The sequence below is a fragment of the Schistocerca piceifrons genome, chromosome 7 (genome assembly GCF_021461385.2).
Source record: "Schistocerca piceifrons isolate TAMUIC-IGC-003096 chromosome 7, iqSchPice1.1, whole genome shotgun sequence".
Classification (NCBI taxonomy): domain Eukaryota; kingdom Metazoa; phylum Arthropoda; class Insecta; order Orthoptera; family Acrididae; genus Schistocerca; species Schistocerca piceifrons.
The window spans coordinates 242773862-242786056 of record NC_060144.1 but is presented as its reverse complement, the minus strand read 5'-3'; positions in this window follow the sequence as shown (position 1 = coordinate 242786056).

The following is a 12195-nucleotide window of genomic DNA, read 5'->3' as shown; positions in this document are numbered from 1 at the left end:
CCTAACTAGGTCAGAAAAATATCCTGTTAAAAATTTTTCCTAATAAAAAAAAATTTTTTTTTGAAAGGCATAAATAGTTGAAAACAGTAGCTGCAGCGATAGATAGTGAGACATTCTAGCAGAGACAATAGCATAACTAAGTTATGAATTTTAAAAATTGTTAGAATTAAGTTTTCTCCTCAATGCATGCACACAGGGGGCGGATACATCGTTGACAACTTGGTTCTGACCCAACAAGTAAGTGAATGGATTGTCAGTCTTGGGTATAATAAGTGTCAAGTCGTGTAAACAAAAAGTTTATGAAACGCGCGAGATCGTATGGGCGCATGTTGACTCGAAGTAGGGCGCGTGAATTGCTTTTAAAACAGAAAATAAGGGATTAGGAAAAATTTGCAATGGCAAATCGAGACCTTGACCGAATTGAGGTAGAGACCCAGCATGAAAATGGACAGAGAATAGAGGACAGTACAACAGACGATGCAGTATCGCGAGAAATAAGACAGATAACGCACCATAACGAGGATAAGGTACGTCAAGGCATAGAAAACATAAGTCAGCATACGACAGAGGAGCAGGAAAGTAGAGAGACAGTCGATGAGGATTCTAACTTGCGTCTAGAATACGTAGAACCCATAGTACAAGTAATCAGAGCTCCCTCACCACAGATTACAAGGAATGCGAGCAGAAACGTGTCACAGCACAGTTCAATGCAATCGGTTGCGAACCAACACTTGGGCGAAAACACAGAGCGTAGGACGTCGGAAGAAAACGCAATAGGACCCACCAATCTGGCAGAATTATTACAACAAATTACGGAAACCATGACAATGCAAAGAAAAAGAAATAGCGAACCAAATTCAAATTCAGAACGCAGAAACCACGAGAAAAATGCGTGAGATTAAAGAACAAAACAAAAAAATTCAGTTACACCTAAGTCATATTGAAGACGAGGCAAAAGAATCTCGAGAAGTGATAGGAAACTTAGTAACAGGTCACAATCAAATGAGAGCAGACATTGACAAGGTACAAGCGGACGTACGAACATTGCGTATTGACACTCAGGACGAGAACAAAACATTACGTAACAACACCCAGGGAGAGGTCATGAATCAAGAGAAACAGATAAACGTAATTACTAGACAAGCAGCAGGTACATCGCGTGAGATTGTTGAAAACAGCGTCTTACACAAAACGTATCACAAAAGCAGCGCTGAAAGATATGATGATCGGATAGTCAAAATAGAATCGCAAACGAAGCAACAATTTCAGAAATTGCGAACAGAGTTGTTGCAAACTATTGAAGAGCATAGTGAACAGGATCGAACAAGCACTGAGGCTGCAACCACATCCGTATCTGTAACAGCACCGGAAAAACAAGCAATTACCGAAGACATTACGCATTTGCGATTCCAATCACAGGCGGAAAGTAACATACGTGAAATCAGACAGCCTGCACAGCAACAAACAAGTTTCGAAATTCTTGATGAACAAACGGCACCACAAACGCATACGGAAACACAAATGTATGTTTGAAGACAGTTTGCATGGTGCAATGAAGCGGAAACGTTAGCCAGACAAGATACCGAACCAATACGTGACAATGGAAAGCCCGGTCGACAAGAGTACAGTGCGATGCATTCAGCTACACGTTCACAACCGATGGAAGAAAATTATTGCGTACCACTCCAACGATACTACGCAAGGGCAGGCGAAAGTTACAGTGGACAATATCCAATGGATCTACCACAACCGGAAAGAACGACGGGAGAAATGATCAGAAACAAAAGTGGCGAAGAACCGCGAATTTCATATGGAACTATGACGAAGTACGACAACGATCATTTCCTCTCAGTCAGAAAATTTCAACACTTTCGAGAAGAAAGCTCATTACATCCACGAACTTTTATTGATCAATTCCCAGTAGAATTACCAGAACACTGAACGCTAGCACACAAATTAGAATTTATATGTGCACACATGTCAGGAACAGCCACAGAAACCATGCAGAATGTTGCAGCGACATTCCGATCGTACGAAGATTTCAAAGAGAAGTTTCTCTCATGATATTGGTCCAGCAAAGCAAAGAACAGAGTGAAGTACAAATTATTACAGAACCCATATTTTGAAAATTCAGGAGAGAAGAGTCCCGTGAAATTTTTCGAAGTAATTGCAAAGAAAATTCAATGATTAGATGTACCATACAGTGACAGAGAGTTAATTAAATTATGCGCGATGAAGTTACCATTGAAATACCAGTAATCATTAGTAGGCCGCGGAGGCAATGACGTCGAAGCATTTAAAGGTATTCTAAGGGAACTAGAGTTCATGATTTCGGAAGTTGACGAAGAAAATGACGAAGCGCATGTGAAAACGAAAGCAAAAACAGTGGAATCCACAAGACACAGTACAAAGAAACAATAATTACAAACCACTTGATAACTTCGCACCAAGAAACGACAACAGATTTTAACAAAGAAACGGTTATCGATTTAGAAGAGAATATGGCAATAACTATAATTCACCCAGGAACAGCAACAACTATTACAGAGGGAATAACGACAACCGGAAGGGGTAGTTGAGAACCAATAGACCGACAAATTATCAACAAAGAAACCAATATCAACAAGCGGAGCAAGAAAAGAGAATACAGATAGAAGAGGTGGATGTAAGACCACAAAAACGCCGAAAAACGTTCGAATTGACAGCTAAGCGCCCATGCCAAAGAGAATGACGCATCGACCCAGGATAATTACAGCACCTTGAATAGAGAAATAAATACCTTATCACGAGAAGAGAAGAAGGAAGAAACAAAACCGCAGGGACCAGATGAAAACGAAGGCAAGAAAACAACAATATCGTATTGGGACAAAATTAATTGGGAGAATGCAGACGAGGAAGATGAGTTACCAGAGGCATGCACAACGAATGTAGGAGGAAAGCACAAAGTAATCAGTATTGCAGAGCTATTTTGAGATGGAAACCAGGGAAAGCGAATTCAATGAGGATAATGCGCAGTCGACAGAAGTTGAAAATAAGTTACTAGTGGGCACACAACCCAACGTATATAATAAAGGAAGTTATGATGCGATAATTAGAGAATTTAAATGCGATTAAGTGGAAGTAGCGACGGAGAAGGAGAAGACAGACGAAGATGAGGAAAAAGTAGAGGATGTTGAAGAAAGCATAAGTGAAGGAAGAAACAGAGAAAAGGAAATAAAAAAGAGAGAAGTAGCAGTCGAAGCTTATCCTACAGAAAGTTCGAATTCACAAGGGAAATTCCTGAAAAGGCTCATGTATAATTCAGTGAATTCAGTGGAGGATTCGTTGATGCAGGAAGAAGAAGAACCGAACCAACCCTTTCAAATTCAACCAATTGTGAAGGCCATGGTGACACAGATCACAGTCAATATTGTAATTGATAGCGGAAGTGAACTGACCGCGATCTCAGAGAATTTATTCATGCAATGTAATGCCAATTAGGAATTGCCAGTTCTGAAAACACGTAAGATTAAAGTAAGAGATCCTATTAGAAACAATGCTGCGGAAGTTACGAGACAAACAAGGTTAACTCTTTCTGTCAAGGTCAAAAGGTCGAAGCCAACTTCGTGATTATACCTAAACTAATAGTAGATTTGATTATAGGTGCAGATATTTTAAATGAGAGACGAGCGATAATAGATATGGGGAAAGGTAGCGTAACATTCGGGAATGTCACACTTCTCTTTGAGCAAAAGCTAAAATCGGAAGAAATACCAGTTATAAACAAACAATTAAGAATGATGCGAGATAAAGGGAGTGAAGAATTAGAATGGTTTGCACAAAAGGGGGAATCGCCTCAACTCATGTTAGAAGTCCATACAGAAGTCGACGAAAAATTGCAAGAAATTCAAGGTATTTCGGAACACAGTAAAAGAGAATTAGAGGGTATTTTACGAGATAAAGCAGAGGTATTTTTACCTACGACTGGCAGTATTGAACACGTTCAGTACAAGTTTGAAGTAAAACAGCACAAACCATTTAGAGTGCGACCCCATACAATTCCATGAAGCTACAGGAATAAAGTATTCCAGGAGATATCTAAAATGTTAGATGATGATATTATTGAACCAGCTACCTGCACATATAACAGCCCGCTCCATATAGTACAGAAACGAGATGGGAGCATCTGGTTAGTGCTTGATTCCAGACAGATCAACACAATCATAAACACTGAGACAGATCGCCCAGAAAAATTACAGTAATTGATACAATACTGCCAAGGTGCTAAGATATTTTCATCAATTGATTTATGGAGTAGTTTCTGGCAAATAGAATTGGCCACAGAATGTAGAAAATTTACAGCATTTATCGTATTCGGTAGATGTTACCAATTTAAACGATTGCCATTTGGTTTAATGATATCATCAGCAGCGTTTATTAGGGGATTTAATAATACACTCAGTCCTGAAATTTTACAAAAAATTACTTACTATGTTGATGATGTGATTATAGCAGAACACTCTTGGGAACATCACAACGACACATTAAATCAGATTTTACAGGTCATGAAAGAGCATAGGGTCACAGTAAATATAACAAAATCATAATTTCGAAGGCGAGAGGTCAAATTTCTAGCACACATAATTTCAGAGAAAGAGGTAATTCCCGACCCAGAAAAACTAACAGCAATCAAAGAATTATGTACTCCATATAATAAGAAAACTCTCAGAGAATTTCTAGGTCTCACCGGATTCTATAAAAAATTTATTTGAATCGACTCTCTCACAACACCACGCCTATGTGAATTGATTGGAAAAAACACGCCATTGGTATGGGATCAACAAGCCAATGAAGAATTTTTAAAAGGGAAAAAAGCCCTGACAACAGCACCAATTTTAGCACATCCTGATCTAACACAAAATTGTTGTATGGCCACTGATAGCGTGAAAACAGGTTTAGGAGTTGTTTTATTCCAAGAATACGAACAGGGAGGACTAAGATCATATAGAACAACTGCATTTGCCAGTTGTGTACTCACAAAAAGCGAGAAAAACTATTCAGTCACGGAGCTGGATGCAATTGCCATTCTATGGGGCTTCAAACGTTTTCGATACTTCCTATTCGGAAGAAAAACAAAAGTATTCACTGACCACAAAGCATTATAATTTCTGTTATCCGCCAAACTAACTCATGGGAGGTTAGCCAGATGGATGTTAATACTACAAGAATATGACTTCACTATTACACACATTCCAGTAGCAGCGAATGTATTAGCAGATGCTTTATCACGATGTCCGAAGGGTGCATCCAATAACACAGGTTTGGAAGCAGCAGATGACCAGTTTACAATGTACTATATGAAACAAGTACCTTTCGATAACTACATGACGACAGCATTGAAAAACGTAGACAAAGAACAGAACAAGGATCCCGAAATACTAGGATTCAAACACAAGTGGAGAAGTAAGGATTTTCCAGACATTCGACAGCACTATCTCGTACAAAACAATGTTTTATTTTTTAGACGAAATGTTGCAACGAATGAATGATTAATTTATATCCCAGATGAACTAATTATTAAGTGCATATGGTATACACATTTAAGTAATGGCCACTTTGGACCATAGAAATGCTTAAAAAAAAAAGCCATTTTCCTAATATGGAAAGACCATTTAGAACAGTATTAGTCAAATTCAAAAATGTATGAGGGCTAAACAAGTCACTTTCCAAACTAAGCCATCTACGTTTCCAATAATCCCTAAAAATTGAAACAAATACCTACGACAGATGGGGCCCCTCCCACTCACAAAAAATGTATATATTTTCGTATTTGTCGTTTTGGAACTTACTTCTAAATGTATTACCTTGACACCATTAAAACAGGTAACAGTATAAGTAAGGCATTTAGACAAGATTTTCTCAGACAGGTTGGCCGAGTGGAACGAATAATTTCAGATAATGGCCCACAATACAAATCAGCGCAATGGGAGAACACATATCTAAGCACAAACCTAGCGTAGATCCAGCAGAACGATCTATGAAGGACATAGGCACTTTATGCCGATTATATGCAGGCAAAAGACACAACACTTGGGATGTATACCTTAAAGATTTTCAAGAAGTAATAAATGAAATGCCACATAGCACTACACTACTACCTCCAGTTACTGTACTTAAAAATATTGAACCGCCAAACATAACCAGAGAAAATGTTAGATTTCCTATTGTACCACGTAGACAGCACAAACTAATCATAGCAACAACACTATCCAACATCAAAAAGGGAGTCATTAAAAGAAAAGAAAGAGGAGATAGAACAGAAATTAAAAGAACAATCCCAGTAGGCCAGAAAGTATTTGTAAAAACAAACCATCTCTCCAGCAAACAGAACACAAAATACATAAGTTTTACGCTGCATACAAAGGACCTGTCATAATTAGCCAAATTGCTCATGATAATGCTGTGGTACTAATGAACCCAGAAACAGGCAAAACCTTAGGACCTCACCAAGTAAGCCATATCAAAAACTTTGAACTTCAATTTTATTGCTGGTAAATAATCAGCATGATATTTCGAGTTTATGTTGCAGATAAGATCGTCAGGAGAAAGAAAAATGAAGAGAGAGGAAAGTGGGAAAAAGAAAGTAGTTTCAATAAAAACGAAAACAAAAATAACACCAATAGTACCATAGATTAAGGTGAAGGGATAAAGTGTGGATAGTCTAACAGCATGAAATACTAAAATGCTATACAACACAACACTACACAAAAATTAAAAACGAATTTGAGGATTCTTGTGGAAGTTAAGACTCAAAATATCTTAGAATTGTAACATGGAAAGGGTGCCAAAATTTTTAAAGCTTTTTAAGAAGGTGCAAAACAATGTAGGTACTAGACATATGTTAGACGATTATAAGGAAAACTTTTTGTAAGAACCATTGTAAAATCTCCAGCAAGGACCAGATGCAACGACCCATACATTCTAACGCGAGAAGTTTCAAGAAAGAAAAGGACATAATTAGCAAGACATGATTCCTACAAGGCAGAAGCATCGAGAGAAGGGAAAGGATGGCGAGACCAACAGAGAGCCCTTGTAGCTGAAGTTGGCAGTAAATCTGCTGCTAAACGGAACCACAGAGTGGCGGAACCCTGATGGGACAGAACATGGAAGGCCAAGAGGGCCCCAGAATGCCCTGACTCAGCGGAGCGAGCAAAATACGGCCCCACAAGAAGACCGCTTGGGCAAGCCACCATTGGCAAAACATAAGTGTAAAAGTCACACTACTGCTATTAAACAGCACGCTGATGCACGAAACTGAAGAAAACGTCCACAAAGTAGAATTGATATGCCCAAACAATTTATGAAACTGTTACTAAGAGGAGAACTTCAAAGCGACTAGTTATCAATAAATATTCCCATATCCTGCACAGAGAAGAACCAAGAATCAAGTAAGAAGCAGAGAACAAGCAGGAAGAACAGAAGTTGAAGAGTCACAATATTGAGACCAAGAAAGAAGATGGTGAAGAACAGACGAAATACCTTCCCAATTCCCCGTCCTATTGTAAACTAGTCATCTACAAAGTATTACAACGAAAAACGACCGCTTTCAGCCACACATAACGATGACTCTCACGCATACAAAGTCAGTAAACCAGGAAATTCTGCACTCACAGCTCCATTCCATTATGGGACCTCCACTACAGCAACACACAGTTGCAAAGCCAACAAGGAACGATTAACGAAGCTGTACATCAAATATTTACCCACATCCATCTCACTCAAGTCCATCACCTTCGTGCAAAAACATTCGTCAACCTCATGCTTAAACATTCATAGGATTGTGTGAGTGTGTGAAATCAAATTATGTGATGTAGGAATTGTGCAAAAGAAATGTGTGAAAAACTAAATAAGTTAAGCACACAAGACAGCTAATAAACTACAAAATAACAGTCATTGACTGCGGACTTAAGTAAAAAATAGACTATCAATAAAAATAAGTCATTAGTTCTGAAATGGACAGTATATAAAGAACAAAAGTAAGGCATAAAAAGACTAAAACTATATATAACTTATTTTCTCCTCATAATTATAAAATAAGAACTATATTTTACTTATTTTCTCCTTATAAAAACAAAGAATAAAATATTATCTTGTTGGATGTTTTCCCTTTTTTTAACATTTGTAACATTTGTTAGAATAATATCTCAATACTTGTGTATGTATATATTTTTGTCAAAGCAATTCTTGGAAATAATTCTTATTTGTTATTGCAACAATGATGAAATGAGTGTCTAGAAACAAAAACATTTTACTTGTACATGATATTTAGAAAATGTGTTAGGAATAGATTTTTCTTAAATACTACATTTATAAAAAAATATTTCTAAGAAAATCAATGTGAAAGACTCCTCACTTTCGATAACAATCTTCTTAAAAAACAAACTTAAATAATGAAAGAAAATAATGAAAAATTAATAATAATAATAGCATAAAAATATTCTTCTCTTGTCATTATAAACATATATTTGAGAATAATGTGGAAGAATATAAAAATTAAAATAGTAATACAAACTAGCATTGAACCAGAATAACATGGCTGAACAGTAGGCAACAAAATTTAGATAAAGGAATAATTTTTGACTGACTTAGACAACGATTCAATCATTGCCTAACTTCAGTGCAAAAATTAAGTTCGAAGGGTGATGATATGTAAGGTGTCAGGCAAATCCAACACCTTCCATGAAAACCCAGACATGATAAGCAAATCCAGCAGCACCTCACATAGCTCTAAATAAATCGTGACATTAAATTAACCAAAGTAACATGATTAACGAGTGAGCAAATGGAATACCACAGACTAACTCAAGAATGCCTAAATGCATGTCAAACCTTTCCACCATGAAACAGATGCAGTTCCGAGGGGAGAAACGAGAAGCCGAGAGCAGAGCCGTGTTTAGAAGGCCCTACGATAAGTTATGGACACCCACGTCGCCAGCCAACCGCCAGGACAACCCCGCAGCCAATGTTAAAAGATAGAGCCCTCCAGAAGAAGAGTATAGATCTTACAATAACACTAAGGACCACACCAGCTGCAAGCTTTAACATGAGACTTTTTCGCGTCTCTGTTATGTTGCAAACGTTAAAAAAATTGCCCCACCACGAAAAGTACAACGTTTCTCATTGGATAGACAGAATTTTTGTAGGCGGAGCTTAAGGTTAACATTGAGACCCCGATTGGTCAGATGAAAACACAGCCAGACAGTTTTTTTTTAAACCAACTTCGGTAAATTGTAGTGAGGAGAAGTTAGGAGAGAGTTGCTTCCAAGACGGCGAGCTGTATGGATCTGCGCCGCCCGCCGCCCACTGATGCTGCCAAAGATAAGGTAATGAACGCACGCGATGCCGCATAACAGCGCATAAAGCTTCACTCAGAACTGCAGAAGCCTCATCTGTTACACCCCATTTTTACGTAATACTAGTGTCGATAGCCAAATTAAATCTCATGGCGTTCACATTTGCTACGTGAAGTAAAAATCTGAAATGCGATGATTTTTCTGTTATATAATTATTGAGAAGCCACATCAGCCACTGTAATTTACGACAAGTTAGATAAGTAATTAAAGATAATTGAGGGTCACTGTAGACCAGTTAACTAGATATAGGAAAGCCTTGAACCCCTTCCACTAAATTTAGTTAGTATTAAGATTCTTTTACAGGGAGTGCAGTGGAGCTGACGCTGAAATCATTAAGTATTTGGTTATATCATCGCTAGTCTCACTGAACTCTTTTGAACTCTACATGTCATCTGTGGTCTGGCGTCTCCTTACCAGCAACAGGTCCCAGGTTGTAACTAGTCAATTCCCTAAAAACACGCAGGATGTTAGAAAGTCGAAAAAGCAGTTTAGTTAACCATTGACCCTGACCTGACATGGAATTACTAGAAGAAATTCGGCAGCCTTCGTATCATATTTTTCCATCTCGGAACATATTATGACCTACAAAAGTACCTATTCATTACTTAGTAAAGAGGAGAATACGAACACGAATCCTTTACAGAAGAATGGAAAATCTAGTAGAAGCCGACGTTGGGGAAGATCAGTTTGGATTCCGTAGAAATGTTGGAACACGTGAGGCAATACTGACCCTACGAATTATAAGATAAACTAAGAAAAGGCAAATCCACGTTTCTAGCAAATGTAGCCTTAGAGAAAGCTTTTGACAATATTGACTGGAATCCTCTCTTTCGAATTCTGAAGGTGCCAGGGTTCAAATACAGGGAGCGAACGGCTATTTACAGCTTACACAGAAACCAGATGGCAGTTATAGGAGTCGAGGGTCTTGGAAGGGAACCAGTGGATGGGAAGGAATTGAGACAGGGTTGTAGCCTATCCCCGACGTTATTGAGATGGCAGTGCAGGAAACAAAAGAAAAATATGGAGTAGTAATTAAAATCCGTGGAGAAGGAAAAAAAAACTTTGGCGTTTGCTGGTGACATTGTAATTCTGTCAGAGAGAGCAGAGGACCTGGAAGAGCAGCTGAACGGAATGGACAGTGTCTTGAAAGGAGGATATAAGATGAAGATGAACAAAAACAAAACGAGGGTAATGGAATGTATTCAAATTAAATCAGGTGATGCTGAGGGAATCTGATAAGGAAAAGTGACACTAAGTAGTAAATGAGATTTGGTATTTGGAACTGATGATGGTCGAAGTAGAGAGGATATAAAATATAGACTTGCAATGGCAAGGGAAACGTTTCTGAAGAAGATGAAATTTGTTAACGTAGATTTAAGTGCAATGAAATCTTTTCTGAATGTATTTGTATGGAGTGTAGCTATGTATGGAAGTGAAACGTGGACGATAAATACCTTAGACAAGAAGTGAACAGAAGGTTTCGAAATGTGGTGCTACACAATAATGCTGAAGTTTAGATGGATATATCACGTAACTAAGGAGGAAGTACTGAACAGAACTGGGGAGAGCACGAATTTGTGACACTACGTGACTAGAAAAAGTGATCGGCTAGTAGGACATTGTCTGATGCATCAAAGGATCACCAATTTAGTAATGGAGGGAGGCGTGGAGGATGATATTCGTAGAGAGAGACCAAGGGATGAGAACACTAAGCAGATTCAGAAGGATGTAGGGTGCAGTAGCTAACTGGAGGTGAAGAAGTTTGCACAGGATAGAGTAGCATGGATAGCTGCATCAAAACCGCATCTAGACTGAAGACCACAACAACAACAAAGAGGAGAGTGAACAATAAAACTCAAGTTCTTTCAGATGATTATAATCTTGCTTTTAGGAAAGGTACAGGCACCCACGAGGCAGTTTTGGCATTCTGGTTGATAACGGTGAAACTACTGGGAGCACTGGAATGTCGGTGTGAAAGGTGCTGTTGGTTTTGTTGAACAAATGTAGTTTTTTTTCATTAGTTAGTAGAAACTAAATCTCAACATTACACACCACTGTAAGAGCGATTTCACCTTGGTTCCTCACAACACATTGAACTCCAAATACATTTAATTACATGCTGACATAGGACAATAGGTCTTTAATCTTTGAACCTACAATTGCGGGTCGTCGGGGCTATTTTCCCTGGTGTTTCATCAGATATTTGCAGTTTCGTTTTTGCAGTTTCTCAGCCCAAACAAACACTGCTTTTATGATTCTTATATATATATATATATATATATATATATATATATATATATATATATATATATATATATAATTTGATAAAGTACCATCAATCTTGGCCCAAACATTAATCCCTTCATTAGCATTAACACGTCTCCTGTTTCTTGTATATAATGAAAATGGTTTATCAGTATGTACCACACCTGTTCCATAGTTCCTATCACCTTGTACACCAATTGAAAAAGTATGATAAGCGATAATGTCTCTGTCATAGTACGACTCCAATCCTTGTAATGCTTTATCACTACCTCGTACTACAGCAAGTGTTAACCATGAATTACCAGGAACAAGTTCAGTAGTAGTACATTAAAAGTTAATCTTGCAACCAACGAATGTGATAGGACCAGTAAGTAGCTCTTCTTGAGAAACATTATTAGGAACGAAGCTGAAAGTATCCACTGTCTTGTAGACTGGCAGTCTGCTCCTCCTGTATCTACTACGACGGTACGGCATGGCTGTGTGCTCCGTGCTGCTGCCTCGAGTCGACTGAGCATGCTGCTGCCTCAGAACAGGATGT